Source organism: Pelobates fuscus, chromosome 11 (genome assembly GCF_036172605.1).
Source record: "Pelobates fuscus isolate aPelFus1 chromosome 11, aPelFus1.pri, whole genome shotgun sequence".
Lineage (NCBI taxonomy): Eukaryota > Metazoa > Chordata > Amphibia > Anura > Pelobatidae > Pelobates > Pelobates fuscus.
The window spans coordinates 16,458,273-16,475,989 of record NC_086327.1 but is presented as its reverse complement, the minus strand read 5'-3'; positions in this window follow the sequence as shown (position 1 = coordinate 16,475,989).

Sequence of the window (17,717 nt, the reverse complement as noted above, 5' to 3'; positions counted from 1 at the left end):
TCCCAATAACCATGACAGTAAATATAACCTGTCCTTATTCTGACTTCCCAGCACAAATCATGAGATATTCTTAGAAACAGATGAGATATCAGAAAAAAGTATTTGTGGCTCTTAAAGGGTTAAACACATTTCAAGAAACACTGTAGTATCTGTTTGAAATATTATATTTTGTAACATACCATTACCTACCTGGGAACTTGAGCTGTTTCTGTAAATATCTCAATCCCGCAGCTAGACACTGTAAAACTATGAGAAATCCTACTAAAGAAATATGGCTGACTTCAGGCTGAGCCTAACTGCAGCAAGCACTGCAGAAACAATGACCGGGGAAAATAAACATCAGCAGGAAACGTGGAAACGAGAGAGGATGAAAAGGTCTTACTGAGCACATACTAGACAAAAGGACAAGCAGTTTAGGAAAGACTTCAATAGAACCTCTAGGGCTAAGACACCTTGGGAATGGAGCACCAACTGAGTATAAAAATACATCACTGAGAAGATCAGAGCAATTAGTGCATGGGTTTAACGATGGGAGGAGAACCTGCATAGCACAGTTTCAGAATGAGTTAAACATGCGGCTCACAAATCCATTTGTCTAAAACACTGCTGTCCAAGTGAGGGTACCCACCTAGACTAAAAGACTGTGCATAGCTTGTTATGGGTCGCAATATTTTGAAGGAGCATGAAAGAATGGATTTGATCCTTTCCTTTTTGTGATTAGTATTGAGATGCTATATTGAAATAATAAAACCAAAACTCCTTATACCCTATAATCCTCTAAACCAAGCATGTCAAACTCAAAGTCTAGCACGGGCCAAATAAACTAGGTTTAAATTCATGTGGGCCGCAAAAAAAATCCAAAACTTACATTTTCATAGAAACGTAGGTTTATTTTCAAAAGTACAGTATAAAAAAAAAAACAGCACCCCCCTTTACTAAACTACAGCACCCCCCTCTACTAAATCCCAGCACCCCACTCTAGCCAACAAGCAGACTCCACTCACATTGCTGCTGTTAGTTTGCGACTACGGAGTCCAGCCTCTGGTATACCCCAATTGGCGCCGTCTGCACCCTGTGCCAAAGCGGATCCTCCCGCTACTTCTTGAAACCCTGTGAAGGTGGAGCACGTCGGAATGTGATGTGGCGTTGAGTGCCTCTGTGCACCTCCAGGTACTCCACTGTCCAGCAGCGGCCATCGCAACACAGACCGACACACACGCACACTCACTGACAGACACACACACTGACAGACTCACAGACAGACAAATTCACTGACAGACACACTCACTGACAGACACACACACACTCACTGACACACACAGACACACACATATTCACTGACACACATACTCACTGACAGACACACACACACAAAGAGACACACACTCACTGACAGACACACACAGACAGACACACTCACTGACAGACACACACAAACACATTCTTGCCCACACTCACATCATTCCCTGGGGTCCAGTGGAGATTTTCTATTTTGGAGATCTATTGAGGGAGCAGTGAGGAGCAGGATGACTGAGCTCCCTCACTGCCGCCAGCGTCCTGCCTCCCCGGCTTGGTAAGTTTTAGCAGAGTAGACACCAGCCATGTGGAGAAAGCAGGTGCCTACTCTGCTTTAACACCAAGCATGTACTCGCGGCCCGCGAGTTTGACATGCTTGCTCTAAACCCTTGGTGTTCAAATGGAACTGAAGATAGCAAATACAGCTTCTCATTCACTTGCTTAAGTGGTTAGCATTTTTTTTCCTCAAGTGAATAAAACTTTATAAAATGTTATACTCACTTCTTCTCTAATGCTACCTACATCTCTCTCTAACTTTGTAGGAGAGAGGAGGATAAGAGCTAGGATTTCAATGTTTGATAGATTGATTGATTGATTGATTACACTTAAAGGGACACTATAGTCACCAGAACAACTGCAGCTTAATGTAGTTGTTCAAGTGAGTATAAAAGCTCCCTTTAGGCATTTTTTTCAGAGAAAAGGCAGTGTTTACATTGCCCCTAGGGACACCTCCAAGCGGCCACTCTTCAGATGGCCACTGGCTGCCTGGCTCAGGGCTGCACAGTAAGCAGCCCTGCCGTTCAGCATCCTCACGCTCTGCATAGAGACGCTGAATTTTCCTCATAGAGATGCATTGATTCAATGTATCTCTATGAGGAGGTCCTGATTGGCCCAAACGGCATTTGGCCCTGCCCCCGTGCAGATTTTAGCCCTATGGGAAGCATTGGATTGGCTAAAAATCATTTTGATGATGTCACAAAGGGGGCCAACAGCAGCGGACCTGCCCAGGGCTGGAAATAAGGTGAGTTTTAAACTTTTATAGGGGAGATAATGGGGGGGCAAGCCACCTAAATGGTGGGTTTAGCACTATAGGGTCAGGAATACATGTTTGTGTTCCTGACCCTATAGTGATCCTTTAACCCCTTAAGGACACATGACATGTGTGACATGTCATGATTCCCTTTTATTCCGGACGTTTGGTCCTTAAGGGGTTAAAACATGCCATTGTTGTCTTTGCAATTTGATGTTGTGTTCCAGAGTGATGTTGAGTGAATGTGGACGTCAGTTGGTGTGTTGCATATCAAGTAGGTATTCATGACCGTGATAGCAAGCCCACCAAAATAGAGAAATAACATATAACAAAAACAAAAGAATACTGATAGAGGTTGGAAAAGAGAAGGTAAGTAAACAAAACCCTGTATTTCCATGTCCCAGTTATTTTCTCTGCAAGTGGTAGATTGATCTACCGAAGAAAGACCACCCTCCTGGCTCATTTAACTTCAAAGAAAACCACAAACTTAAGTGCTCTCTATGTGTGGCCACTGTTCATATAACCGAACAACACATGCGCTGTAAAATGGCGGCCATCTTATCCCCCAAAAGCTGGCAGCGGTACTTGGTCATCGAGTGTCTGGACCTCTAAGTCGAACACTCGACCACGTGAACACCGGTAACTTAGCTATAATCACTCCAGCCTCTAGCAGTTCGGGAGTGTGCGAACGAACATATCATACGAAATACAAGGGGGAGAAGATGGCTGCAGCAAGCTGGCCAGTTTGAGCCTGGTGATACAGCTGAATTTGTAGCCCTCTAACTGTCCCACAAATTCAGGCTACAAAGCCCTGCAACTTATTTTGTAATGCTTTGCAGGTTCATTCATCAGAATTGTTACTGAAACTTCCACTTTAAATTAATATTTGCCAACTTACTTTTTCAAATATTATGTCATAACAAATAGACAATTTTCATCTATTTCATCAATATAAAAAGGTTGCCGTGTGTTTACTTTGACACTATATTTATATACATTTAGAGAATATTCAAAAAACCGTGAGTGAGGGAGTGAGAGAATAGAAAAAGAGGACTTAGCCTGTCTGTATAGTTAATGTTACATAGAGAAATACAAATTTGAATGCCATATTTAAATGTGTTTAAGTAGTTAATTATCAATGCAAGCCATTTTTGTTAGACTTTTACATTTAAGGTGTGATGAATAATGAAACATATACTAAATGATTCTGTGATGTTCTTTGATCTTAAATTAACATTTCACCATGCATTCTGGGTGTTAATTTAAAGGGCCACATGCAGAAATCCTGAATTTGTTTTGTCCATAACTGGAGTCGTATTCAGGCAGGTAAACCCAGTAGAGCAAACAAGCAGGCTCTGTCTTCCTTTTAGCACAATGAAACCTGGCTGCATGCCATTACTTCTTTCTCAAAGCTATTTTTACCCCCTCGCTGCTGCCTTTTCTTACGGGGTCTGTGTTGGAATTTTCCATGTGATGGATACAAGGTCAACACATTTTTGGAATGTAGAAAACTAGAATTCTTCTTTTGCCTCTGGCAGAAGATCGCAGCAAGGGGCCCCATTGTGAAATATTTCATGGGGTCGTCTATAGCCATTTTGAGTCCCTTCCTCCTGTTACCTTAAAAGAAAAAAAAAATCTTGTGTCTATTCCCATTGCCTGTTTGATGATTTTTCTTATACACGGGGGAGAGAATTGAGTGTTTAAATAAGTATGAGAAGTGGCGGTTAGAATCATTGTTGCAATGGTGTAAATTCCTTTAACACATATCTCTGTAAAATGTGTTTATATGGAGTAGTGGGATATATTTGTGGCAGTGAAATAACAAAAATGAATTAGAGATCTGTGCTTCTTGAAACACTACACTATGATGCTGTTGTTTTGTTTCTATAAGCTATATTTCACGGAGTCCGGTCATGTGATATTTTATCCTCACACATTGCTAATAGGGTGTCAAGAGAAGCACTAGTTATACCAGATTGATACGCATTTCACACATGATGAACAGTTCCAGAAACAGACAATAAATATCATTTGTTCACACTCTGTTTTAATTCAGCACCATGGACAAGTCTCGTAAAAAAGGGTAAGTATAATATGTGAACTATGCATCTAACAAAACAGGTACGGCATATTAAATAAATAATCGGTGAAAAGAAAGTGAGATAATATTTGTTGCACATGCTATTGTGTTATGGTTATGAGACTTTATCTTGCCAACAATTTTGGATGCAATGCATAATCTAAAACAAATTGAGTCATACTGTATACAATCTGAACATTCAGCACATTATTTGATATCCACTAATGATACTTTGTTATTTATCGTCCATCTCAGGAGTTGCCAAATTAAAAATTCCCAGCGGTTGAACAGACTAAAACTCACACAAAGCATTGCCCAGTCTTAAGGTTAGGAAAGATGTATGGAAGTTGTGTTTGTTTCTTTTGGCCACAGCTGTTCTATTCCAACCCTTCAACCAACTCTCGAAGATCTGTTTAGTACAAGATGTATATTGTAGTTTACAATTCATTCACTTATTTTGAAGAAATAAAACATATTTAACTGCAAAAGCCCCACTGTGACCAGATTTGCTTGTAATTTAAATATTAATGTTGTATAACTGTAATGAGTCAGGCTTTTCTCATCTCCGGCCTCGATGATATTGGCTTTTTCCAAACAAACAAACATTTTTTTAAGAAGTACAGTGTTATAAGGCAGAATGCTGTTTTATAAAAGGCCTGAACTGACAATGTAAGGTCATATTCTCTGATGTAATTTTCTATCACAGATCTATGCTGTTTCCCTAATTGGTCTCGGCAGATGGAATAGGAAAGTTGGCCAAGAGTAAGTGAGCTGCAAAAAATTTGACCTGATCTAGTTCCAAAGCAAGTTCTTAATTTACTGAACACTTACGCAATACAAAAATATGTCAATATATTAATATTAAAAGTATTAGATTGATAAATCAAGGCAAATATTTTGAATAGGTATTTTCTGTTGCTATGACAATAAATCATGTCACATGACTAGAGGTTGGCATTAAACTTACCCATATAAAGTACGAACATAGTAAAATGTGACATTTTGAAATAAATTTAGTTTAGTTTGGATACTACAAATTATTTAATAGGGATGATGTTTAGTTATAAAAGTGTTAAATTGACTAGAGTAGTTACGGCAATACCTTTCAAATAGATGCTGCTAAATATTTATGTCCTTGATTATACTAATTGATAAGGTAAAAAAAAAAAGGTATTTTTGTTCATTAATGGCGCATCTGTTCCTGTTTACGTGCTGTTACTTGGAAACAAAGTATTTTTTAAAAAATAAAAAAGGACGTGAAAATAGCCATCTTAGGGGGGCGTGGCCGACAGAGAAGCAGAGCGGACGTCTTTTCACGGAGCTCCGTCCTGCACGATAGTTAAAGCGGAAAATCCACTAAATCGTGGAAATCCGACACAAGAGACAGATACCCCCCAATAGCAGAAACAATGGGGAAAAAAAATAAGAAGCATCAAGGTCCGACCAAGCCCCAACAGCCGGACATCAGACTAGCTTTCGAGCGGCCGGCGAACACACAGAGATCCAAGATGGCGCCTGAGGCCTGCTGCGCGCCCGAGACATCTGAAGCCTCCATGGACGAAGAAGACTCACTGCCTTCGCCTAGATCCTCTGCCGCAGAATCGGAGGAAGATGAGGCACCTGCCACAAAAGGTGACATTAAACGGCTCCTGCTGGAGATGAGGCAGATATGGAGGAGCGACCTCCAGAAAATGAAGACAGAAGTGGAGGGGATAAGACAGAAAGTCACCTCCCTGGAAACAAGAGAAACCACCAGAGATGACAAAATAAATACGGCAAGCCGAGAAATTCAAGAACTTACCGCACAAGTAAGTCAAATGAAACGCACACTCACCACAATGGAGGTCAGGCACAGGCGGAAAAATCTGCGCCTTAGAGGCATTCCCGAAAGAGTCGACAGCACACAGCTCTTGCCATACTCCCACAACCTCCTGACAGCCATGGGCATTGATGTCAGCCCTGACCTACCACCGATCACCTCGGCGTTCAGAGTGCGAAAGTCAGCGGCAGCACCAGTATCAGCACCTAGAGATGTAATCGTGCTGACCCGAGACATCTCCGTGAGGTCCACCATACTCACAAAATCCAGAGAGATGGGGACTGTATCAGTGAACGGCCACAACATAGCTATCTACCCAGACACTCCATTTTCCATCCTCGCGGAAAGGAGACAGCTAGCTCCAATAGCCAGGAAGCTAAGAGCCGCCAATGTTAGGTACCGCTGGGGCATGGAAGGGTCCATCCTCACGGAGATTAATGGAGAAAGTTGCACACTCACCTCGGGGGACGACCTGGAGTTATTTCTACAAAGGGCAGGCCTGACAACCTCCCTACAGCAGACCTCCCCTCATCCCACCAAAATTCCGAGAGACTCGGAGTGTGCCGGCAAACAACGGAACAGTGCCCTGCACAACACCACACTTAAGAGACTGAATCCACTAATAAAAGCTGTGAAACCCAGATCCGATGTATGAAGGAAACAACACAGAGGAATCAGGAGCTATCTAGACCCCCACACGACACATCATGATACGATGGTCCACAGGACTCTGCCATTGGACACTGATCCTTAAGATCATCTAATGTATACAGTAATAGCTTGACTTGCAGAGAACGCTCTACACCGTATTATTGTTCGCTATTGTTCAATATTGTTATACCTTTTATTATATCCCCTAGCAGTCGCTAGTATGATCACTTATTATGCTAAACTTGAATATATTGGAAAAAACAATTATATATGTTGTTCTAAATTGAATAAAAATATAAATTGAAAAAAAAAAATAGCCATCTTACCTGATCAGCCTTTCAAAATCAATAAAGCTATAGGAGCTGTAGGAGCTATAGCTCCTTGAGAAATGGCACGGAGAAATGATCTCTCTATTGACAAACAAGCCCCTACTAAACTGATGTATTCTAGCCTCAATTTCCTTGTTACATTCTTTTCTCTTGAATGTGTTTTTTTTGTAGCAACTTCTGTCCACCTTGTTCACTGACCATTGAATGACCTTAAATATATGCGCTTTCTCCAGAAACATGGTTTTCTGGATCAGTTTCTCCCTTCCTTGGTTACTGACCATCGAATGACCTCAAATCTATGGTGTGCAATTAAGACAGATAAAGTAATATAGCTGTTTTCAGAACACAGAAATAAAACTAGTTACGCTTGAAGATAGCGCACACAAAAAAAGGACTAGACTGTGAATTCAGAAATAAAGAATAACCTTATTACCAAAAATTGGTAGAAAAATAACTGCTGTCTTTAATGATCCGTACATGGTAAATGTGCCAATGTCGACTGTCTTTCTCCATGACATTTTCCAGGTAACAATTATATATTGTCAGGAGAGTGATACAACATGAAATTAGTGCATCATTTACAAATTTATTAGTATGTTGCATGACCAATTTCACAAAAAAAAAGAACACATTTGGTTTGTTGTTTTCTGACTGATAGATCCTTGGAAAATAAAACAATACTAATGCAATCATTATTAAACAAATATATATATATATATATATATATATATATATATATATATATATATATATATATATATATATATATATATATATATATATATATTTATATTTGCCAAATCCTACTTAACCATACATGAGGGTTATTCATTAAATCTGAATAATGGAGAATTGCAATTGGAATATAGGCAGTTTAAGCCTTACCATCCCAATTAGAAACATTTCCCAAAATTTAAAGTTCTGGTTATTTAACTAAATGTGTGATTCCTTTGTCAGTTACCCACACTTCCCAGTCTAGTGAAAAAGGTTTTGAAGTGAATTTTATGGGCTTTAATAAAATGTATTGCAGATAAATGGACAATTTTTTAAAGAGGTCCCAAATAAGTGCATTCCTTATAGGATATTCCTTGGCCATACTATTGTATCTAGAACCAATATAAACTACTGAATAGTATTGCAACACAGGTTACTTTTGAATGACATAAATGGTGTATATTGCTAAGAAATTCCATGTATATACCGTAAGTACTTTTATTTACAGAATATAATGTAGCTGTCCCTATAATTTGGAGAGTCGTGGGAACTTCATAAATCCAGACACTTTTCTTTACCAACACTGGTGCTAGGCAATTTGGAATTCCGACCGATAACAGAGAAATCATTGTACACAGGATACTATTTATTTGGGCACCAGGCTATATGTACAAAATAACTGATTTTCAGGAAAGAGAGGAGACAAATAGCGTGGTCACACAAGACAATTCAATACTGGCCAGATGCTGGAGGCTACATAGCTACGGGCAATAGTCTCTAGACCAAAATGAAGACGTAAAACAAGGAAAAACAAGAAGTGCAGGGAAGACCAGATGGAAACAAAGCAAGTTAGAATTGTGTCGATGCAAGAGCAAAGAGCAAACCAAATCAGATATGAACATTAATCAGTACTTATCGAGAATGAGAATAGACATGTAGCTATAATAAACAATGGAAAGGGTAGGAACAGGTCTAAAAACATTTGAAATGTCAAGCTAGATCTCCGTAAATAAAAAAAAACTAAAAACTAAATCACAATGTAATATCAACATGCTCAAAGGAAGGAGCCTGTATCCCTGGCTTGTTAAATCTATGAATAATTTTGTGAATTTCCATTATTTATTTTTTTTATAATGTAAGGTATTTCAAACCCAAAGTTGTTTAGAGTCTTTTACTGCCTTTCTAGTTATAACTTTAGGGAAATAGCAATGTGGATCTATGCAACTAGTGATAATTGGGCAATACACATGGTTGTTGTAGGCTTGAAACGACATGATGCTCGTAGTGTTTACCATGGGAAAATGGATAAGGTGACATTGTGATCGTCTAGGTCGCACTCTCTGCCCCAGTCATCATTAAAAGAAAGTTAAAAAGTGTGAGTTAATCCCACATGGATATGGGTATCAAGATACTGAAATTAGCCTACATGCCAGATATTGGTCTAAATACGTGAAATGGAGAAAAAAAGCTTGTTAACATTCCGTAGAAACGTTCAGGATTAATGTGATTGAGGTATGCAAAATTCAGATTAAGGCCAAGGTCAAAGGAGCCAAAACTATTCACACACTGAAAAACTAGCCAAGCCAATAGTCATGGGAAATTGGGTCAATTGGAAACAAGCCAGCTCATACACTGTAATGTAAATAAATCCCATTTAGAATAGTGTTTTAAAGCACTATAAGACAGATATATAATGGCCTATTATCATGTGACATTTGACTGTGGAATAGTCGTCATTTGGCTCAGTAATCAATCAACCTCAACAAATCATGGTCACTTTGGATGATCAACTTTCACCTAGAAACTTAGACTTAGTGCATGATCAAGCAACGTATAAGTCACTGCTGGTGAGTAATATCCTAATTTTGAAGAAGAGATATTTGTGTTACTGAGGAACAGATCTATCATCCAAGAAGCTGCCTGGCAGACTGACTAGACAGGTATCCAACAGAGAAAGGGTGAGCAGAGGTTCAGCATCACCGTGACCGTTTCATGCACAGGACTCCTAACTGTTAATACATGGCAAATTTCAGATATCGTAAAATATCAATGATTAAAATATTAAAATATTCTAAAGATGAAATTGTGCTTTTGTTTGGAAATATTCAGATTGTTTCTCCGATTGATTTATCTCTCAAGACACAAAGTAGTGGCAAGATTTAGAAAACTATTTTTTCTTTTTGTACAAAAATGATATAGATTTTGGACAGGCTATTTTAGTACTTTGTAATACACGCAGAGTTACAAGTTAACCTACAAGAATCAGCATTGTGTAGAAGAATAACGGTCTTTTGGGGATAAAATAAATGGAATTTCAATGAGTCTTAATTGGAAAGGAAGTTATGTATTGACAAGTACATTAGCTACCAGTAGGGTGTACTGCGAGCACATTGAACAAAGCAACATCAGCTTATTTGGAACGACTTCTTTTCCAATAGAACCGTACAATTCCTATCAAGTACCAATGCAAACTCCTCTAGCTTAGAACTCTGTCAGTTACAGCACAAGGTAAATTCTGAACTCAATTTATTGCTTAAATGGAAAAAAAAAAACACACTGAGATAACTGAACAAAGTAAATGTTTTAGCCAAGATCTCAATTCAATCACTGAGCATGAAAGGACCCAACATGTCATCCATTCACTAGAGAGACTTGTGCTCAAATGGGCCAGCAATAATTATATAATTTTACTGCTCAAAATATGACAATCGCTTCAACGCTGTGCTAATAAATCATTGGCGTAGAGCACCGTGGAATAAATCGCTACTCTATGGCCGCTATTTAAAAAGCTATTACTTACGTGGAACCTTGTAGACTCCTTAAATTTATCTCAGGAGCTATGGCAATAAAACACAAGACCATAAACAAAACAAAAAAGTACTTTAGCATAAATACAAAGGGAAACAAAATTGGTTTTATAAAAAAAAGCTGTTAACTGATTAGGAGAAGGAAAGGCAATCAAACTTTTTCGGAGACATATACAATAAATTTAAGGAGAGGTTTTATATGAATAAAATAACATAAATAGCATATACATAGCATATGATATCAATATATGATATGATACGATTAGCTAATAAAATAATTATTTCTACATAACATTATTTTACAAGGAAGGATATTTTGGCTTTTGTGAGGTTTTTAAGTATATCCTGGGGCCTGGGGTTTACTTTATTGACTTTGGTAGGATGAAGAGAAGAGTTGAATCATCAAGAATTTTATTATTTTTTTGTTATGCACGAGGTAACAAAAAATCTTACGATGCCACAACAGCATAAGTAAGCGCAGTAAGATCACAGTATTTCACAGATATGGCATTAAAGTATCGTGAATCATCAAGAATTTAACACGTGAGACTGATGTTTAAACAGGGAGTCGAGACAATGTCAGTGGTGCACCAACCACTGAGCTATCAAGTAAAAATACTAGCTAGAGTGCAATATGGAGTTAATTTTTTGTAATGTAGAAACATAGAAACATGGAATGTGACGGCAGATAAGAACCCTTCGGCCCATCTAGTCTGCCAAATATGTAGTCTCTTATTACTCTAGAGCTTCTTTTCAGTCTGTATTACCTTTTCTAGATTGTGTCAACCATATTTCTCTTATTGGCCCTAGACTGGAATACGTGAATTCCACAGGATATCTATTTGATATAATTTTCTAAAATAATAATTCATCATTTCATCCTGGTTCAACTTGTGACTTTCAAATTACCCATCATAGTTTCACAGCAGTGATCTGTTCCCTCCAGATATTTCTTGAAGTTTTGAAGAATAATTGGTCAAATATTCTACCACTTGATCTTACAATTTACAGATTATAAATGGTTAAAAAAAGCACTTGAAAGTTGAAATATCTAGTTATTATGCTTTAAGTTTATATTTATTTATATATATATATATATATATATATATATATACATATATATATATATATATAAAATATATATCTTTATATATACGTGTGTGTGTGTGTGTGTGTGTGTGTGTATGTGTGTGTCTGTGTGTGTGTGTGTCTGTGTGTTTATCAATTACATCCCATATTTGTCTAAACATACATCATCTGTGTTTGAACCTCAAAGGTATGGTCAGCTAATCATTTATGATTTGGTATTATGGTGGGTCCCCTGTAAACTCAAAGGATTAAAATAAAAAAAAGGGTAACTTTTTTGAACTAAAACCCACCCCTGTATTTATTCTACAAGAGCCACCCATCACTTGTCTAGGACAGATTGTAACTTGTGGAAGTTTAATTATCCTACAAGTTTTTTTCACTGGCCCCGGAAAAATTCTCACCAGACTTAAATAAATATAATTTAAAATTGCTTGTGATTTTTTTCAACTTTCCTGCCTCATTCCTCAGATTCCTGTTTTAACACAATGGGGGTTTGTTCACAACCGAACTTGTAACGCTAAAAAATAAACAAGTACATTGGAAAAAAAACTTCAACACCACCGTCCAGTTGAATGTTTTTCTCATCATGCTATTTTAATCTAAATTTTACAAGCTGCCATATATATCTGTTTAGTAAATCAGGTGGACAATGGTCTTGCACTGCTGCTAAAAATGAGCAATGCATTGCGGTTAATCTGTAGTACTCGTTCATTTAACCCGCGCAGGCTCAGTTTGAGAAGAGTAACAGCTGTGTAAACAGGAGCCTAGAGCAGATTATATTTATATCTAATTTAGTCACAAATGTTGCGTAACTGTAATAAGTAGGCGTCAGTCATTACTGATAATCCATTTGCCATTTCTTGTTCCCACTTTCTTGTATAAGAATTGGCATCTCGCCAAATAAACTCATCCTTTTTGAAGACGTGCAGTAGAATAAGAAGAGAGATGTTTTATTTAAGGCCATATGGGACAATTGGAGGGCATATTCTATGACATAATTTGCTATCTGGGCTCTGCTTTGTTTTCCCTAATTGGTCTCAACACATGAATTAGAAGCAGAGATGATGTAACGAGGTACTCATTTACGCCCTGGTTGGAGACACTGGGTACCCCCATAGATACCCCGTTTGTGGAAACAAAATACAGCGATCTTCATTTAATGGTGTACCTATGTTTATATTATTTGATACAGTTTGGTTAGGCTGATTGCTATTCATTAGTTTTATAATTGCAGTATATTCCATTTCAACACTTCCTTTAAAAAATTGGGCGTAATCTTCAAGGTAAATGGTTTAGTTATATTCCTGGTTTTTGTTATTTCATTTTTAGGATACATGCATTTATTTGTTTGTTTTCAGTATGTTTTGGTTAAACTATATGTTATTTTTTTTTTTTCTAATTATTTTGAAAAGTCAAGCATTAACCAAAACTATTTCTTCCACTATCTGCAAAACTGTTAGGGAAGGGACCATCTGTGTTAGGTAATAGTTAGAGGGCTGAGTGTCTCACATGGATTCACTTTGAATCAGTTGGCAATGTTAGAGATATCTAGTAAAATAATGTACTTCTGTTAATAAAACATATATTTACTGCATCACTTATGGTATATCAATAAAAGTAAATAAAATAAATTATTATAAAAAATGAAGGGTGTTTTTATTTCCTTTTTGTCGTTTACAATCAAAATAGAATATACTCTGTGAATATAATTTGCTTTGTTGACACCCCTGCAGTTCACGACCTTAAGATTTATACACGTCATATATGTGTTTAAAGTGCACGAGGATATTGTTTATCTCACTTTGTATTTTGCAACCATGGCAACAAGGTGTATGCCTTGTGGGGTCACATGTTCACTATGTACATTATAAAGAGTATATACCTGCTGTACCCAGTTTGACAAAGGCATTACGATGCTGAAACACTGCTTTGTCTGTTTTCTTGACTGAATAGATTGCTTCATTAAAGATCTTGAGTGCAGAGTCTTTTGATTTATTTGCAAATAAATGAATTAGGACAGTTGGCAATGATGGGGGGATAATGGAAGGCCCAAACCAAATATTTCCAGACAAATGAAACCTTAATACATATTTCAGTTTTTAGTTTTTTTGTTTTCTTTATCAACCATGTTTTAGACATGTTATTCTTTGTCCCTGGATTATAACCCTATTTCCTGACAATATAAAGGCTCAATCATTTGCATAAACAACAATGTTTAAATGTTGACATTTTAAGGCCTGAACCATTCATGATCTGTAGTGCTCATGATCCTTTATCCTTTACATTTTGGCTTGACAATGATCTGGAAATGTGGACCAACAAATTCTGGACATCTCTCTACAATCTAATGTTTTTTTATTGGTTTGGCCCATCTTAGTCTGAAGTCAAAGCCGGCACTCTTATGACTTGGCATTTGGTACAACACTAAACACCATGTTTCTTTGGGGGGGGAATGGAATTTAACTTTATCCTAACACCTCCTTACTTCCTGGATGTTCAGTAATTCATATCTTTTTGAGAAATGAACCATGTAAACTGTACTGCTGCCAGAGGAAATTAATGTCTCCAAATTCGTCTACACCCTAGCAATGTGCACTCACAGTCAATGTCTTTGTGTTACGGTGTGCCGCTACTTACCAGGCAGCTGGCTCTTCTTCTGAGGACATTACATTTGTCCATGCAGCATTGTCCACACTGTTCATGGGTGCCTTCTCTTCTGCACACACAGAGCCCAAGGACTCAACTGAAACTTGGGGTGGTAGGCCAACTGCAGGAATGGTATGGAGTGGCCTCCTATGTGCACATGGCACTCACGCCAACGGAGACATTGCTTCATGCTGTGATGAAGTTCTCACAGCTGTATTAGAACCAGATGGTCACACTCCAGTGGTGTGTGACTCCTCCTTCTCTCTACAAAACCATTCCTTCCATCTGTTCCTTGCTCAGATGTTAGTTGAGCTTCTGTGTGTAGTCTTGTGTCACACTGTGTACAGTCATTTAGTGATTCTCCATATACTTACCTAGACCTGCCCTATGACTTTGAACATGTACCACTTGGACCATTTGGACCTTTTGCTTGCTAGACCTTATCTTTTAGAGTTTCAGACCTGCTTGACACTTTGGAATTAAAGTGACAGTGCCCCTTTTACTGTCTCCTGCTTTCTGAAGTCATTCATCCCAATCTGTGACCTTTTAAAAGACTCCAGATAATAGATAGATGGACGCTCACATCCTTTTCTTAGTCGATTTTATTGCATGTGTTCTGCAACTGTTGGGTTCTTCATGTTATATGGAATTTTAGTGAGCATAGTTTGGTGCTGTTGAATGTTTTAAGCCTCGATATAAGAAATTACTTTTTAATTGTTGGAGCTCCCATTTTAAAACTGTTAATGAAAATAGTTAATTAAAAAAAAAAAATACAGTTTAAAAAATAATTTACCAAACCATGCAAACCATGGGTGCATTTCACAAAACTACTACAGTGATTAGAAAAGTGCCAAATTTAACTTTCTCCTTTGGGTGGGATATTTTATCCATACCCACTCCAGATTTCTTCATATTCTTCACAACTGCGCTATTGTGAAAGGGTTAACTAGCAGTGAAGATAATAACTGTTTTGAGAGGGACAAAATGGCCTCTTCTGTTGTTGAACTCCATCTATTGACCTTAAAATTCCCTATATTTAGATAACTTTTAAAAAAAAATAATAATTACAAATTGTTTAAACAATGAAAAACTAATGTTTAAACAGGTTCTAAACCTCACATTCTAAGCCCCTGCCAAATGTAATTGTTTTTTTTAAGGATACATTCTGATTGTTCCAGAAAAGTAATGTAACCTTTGTTGCATTTAAATTCCAAGTATATTCTCTTGTACTGAAATTTGGCATTCATAGATTCTCAAATCTGTTCTTTGTGTTCGTGCGAAAAGGGCCATGAGGGACATACAGAATGTAAAATTTAGAGCAAAATGGAAAATACAGGCACTAACAAGAACATTAGCTATCAGTAGGGTGCACTGTGAGCACATTCAACAGGCCAGTGGAACATAGACATCATTTCATCAAGAATAACTGGTTTTTGTATAGAACCGTGAATGTTCCACTCAAGTTCTCATGCAAACCCCTCTGGCTCAGGACCAGGCAGTTATTGCACATGGCCAGAGCAGTACAAAATTAAATAAATAGGTGTCCTCAATATTATAACTAAGGTTCCATAAATTCAACAGCTATATGGTGCCAAATAACTTGTCATTAGTTATCAAAGGGCATTTAAATATATTTTAGAATTCACAACCATTGTTACTTTTTATCCACTGGGTTATACACAAAATCAAAAATTATGGAGTGGTGACAATTTCATAAAATAATTCAGATCTAAAAGCTGAAATGGAAATATTGCAGACCTAGAAATGTTCTCTTATTGAATTATTTTGACCTAAAATGTTCAGTCCCTTGACAACGTCCACAACTGTGACGGAGCCAGAACCTAATCTCGGGAGGGGCACTGGCAGATCATTTAAAGAAACTATCCAGGCACAATAACCAGGAGTGCCATGGTGCCCTCCCAGAATAAGAAGTCAAACCGTTTAAAAAACAGATTGATAACTTACCCAGGGTCTGCCGGGATAGGGGCAGTAGTGTGTATGAGTGTGAGGGGTGCGATATGTGTGAGGGTCGCAGTATGTGTATGGAGGGGCAGTGTGTGTGCATGGGGGGCAGTGCGTGTGTGAGAGGGTGCAGTGTATGTATGGGGTAGCAATGTGTATATTGGGAGCATTGTGTTCATGTGTAAAGGGTGTAGAGTGTGTATTGGGAGCAGTGTGTTTGCGTGTTAGTGGTGCAGTGTGTGTATAAGGGGGCAATGTGTTTTTGTGTGAGGGGTGTAATGTGGGTATGGGGGCAGTGTTTGTGTGTGTATTGTATGTATTGGGACTGTGTGTATGGGGGCAGTGTGTGTATCAGGGCTATTTATGTAAGGGGGGCAGTGTGTGCATGGGGGTAGTGTGTGTAAGGAGGCTGTGTGTGTAAGGGGGGCAGTGTGTTTGTGTGTGGTGCAGTGTGTGTAAGGGGGCAGTGTGTTTGTGTGTGGTGCAGTGTGTGTAAGGGGGCAGTGTGTTTGTGTGTTGTGCAGTGCGTGTAAGGGTGGCTGTGTGTGTAAGGGGGCAGTGTATTTGCCATTAATCAAAAAAGGATTAATGGCAAAGGAATGGGTGTGGCAACAAAAACAAACATTTAAAGGAATCCAGGAGACTGGGAATTACAGGAAAATAAACCCAGAAAATCCAGCATAAGGAAAACCAGAAAAAATCAGATATCAGAAGCCAAGGCCAGAAATATCAACAGAATGGAACAGGACGTGACATAACTCGCCTCTTAAGGAGCGACCTCCGGGTGCGACTAGCAGCTTTCAAGCAGAAACCAGGAAAAGAGTGAGGATCCAGCAACTAAGTCCTCATGACTTACCATAGGCAATGAATCCCCATCTTTAGCTTTGATAACCTGGAGTAGAGTTCACTGCTCACAATGCCTTCTTGAACAACTCCAAATCGTTCGGAGAGGTCTCCAGCAAAAGAACCAACAGCCAGGAAAGAAGGTCCACTCACAACAGGAGCACTGCCACAAAACAGAATCTGGAATCGGTACCAGGCACTAAGCATCACAAGAGAACACTTAGCAGATAAACATCCTCCAGGACAGGTATCAGACAAACTGAACAGAAATGAGGAAGTCATCTACAGCAGACAAATCCAGATACAGGATCTCTTGTGTGAAGGATCCCCAAGCAGGACAGGATACAAACAGAGCAGGTCAGGAAAGCTGCAGAGTCCAGTCCACAAACTCCATGTAAGCCTACGGCCATCTCCCATCATCCTCATCAGGCACACAGGGGTCCCGGTCTTC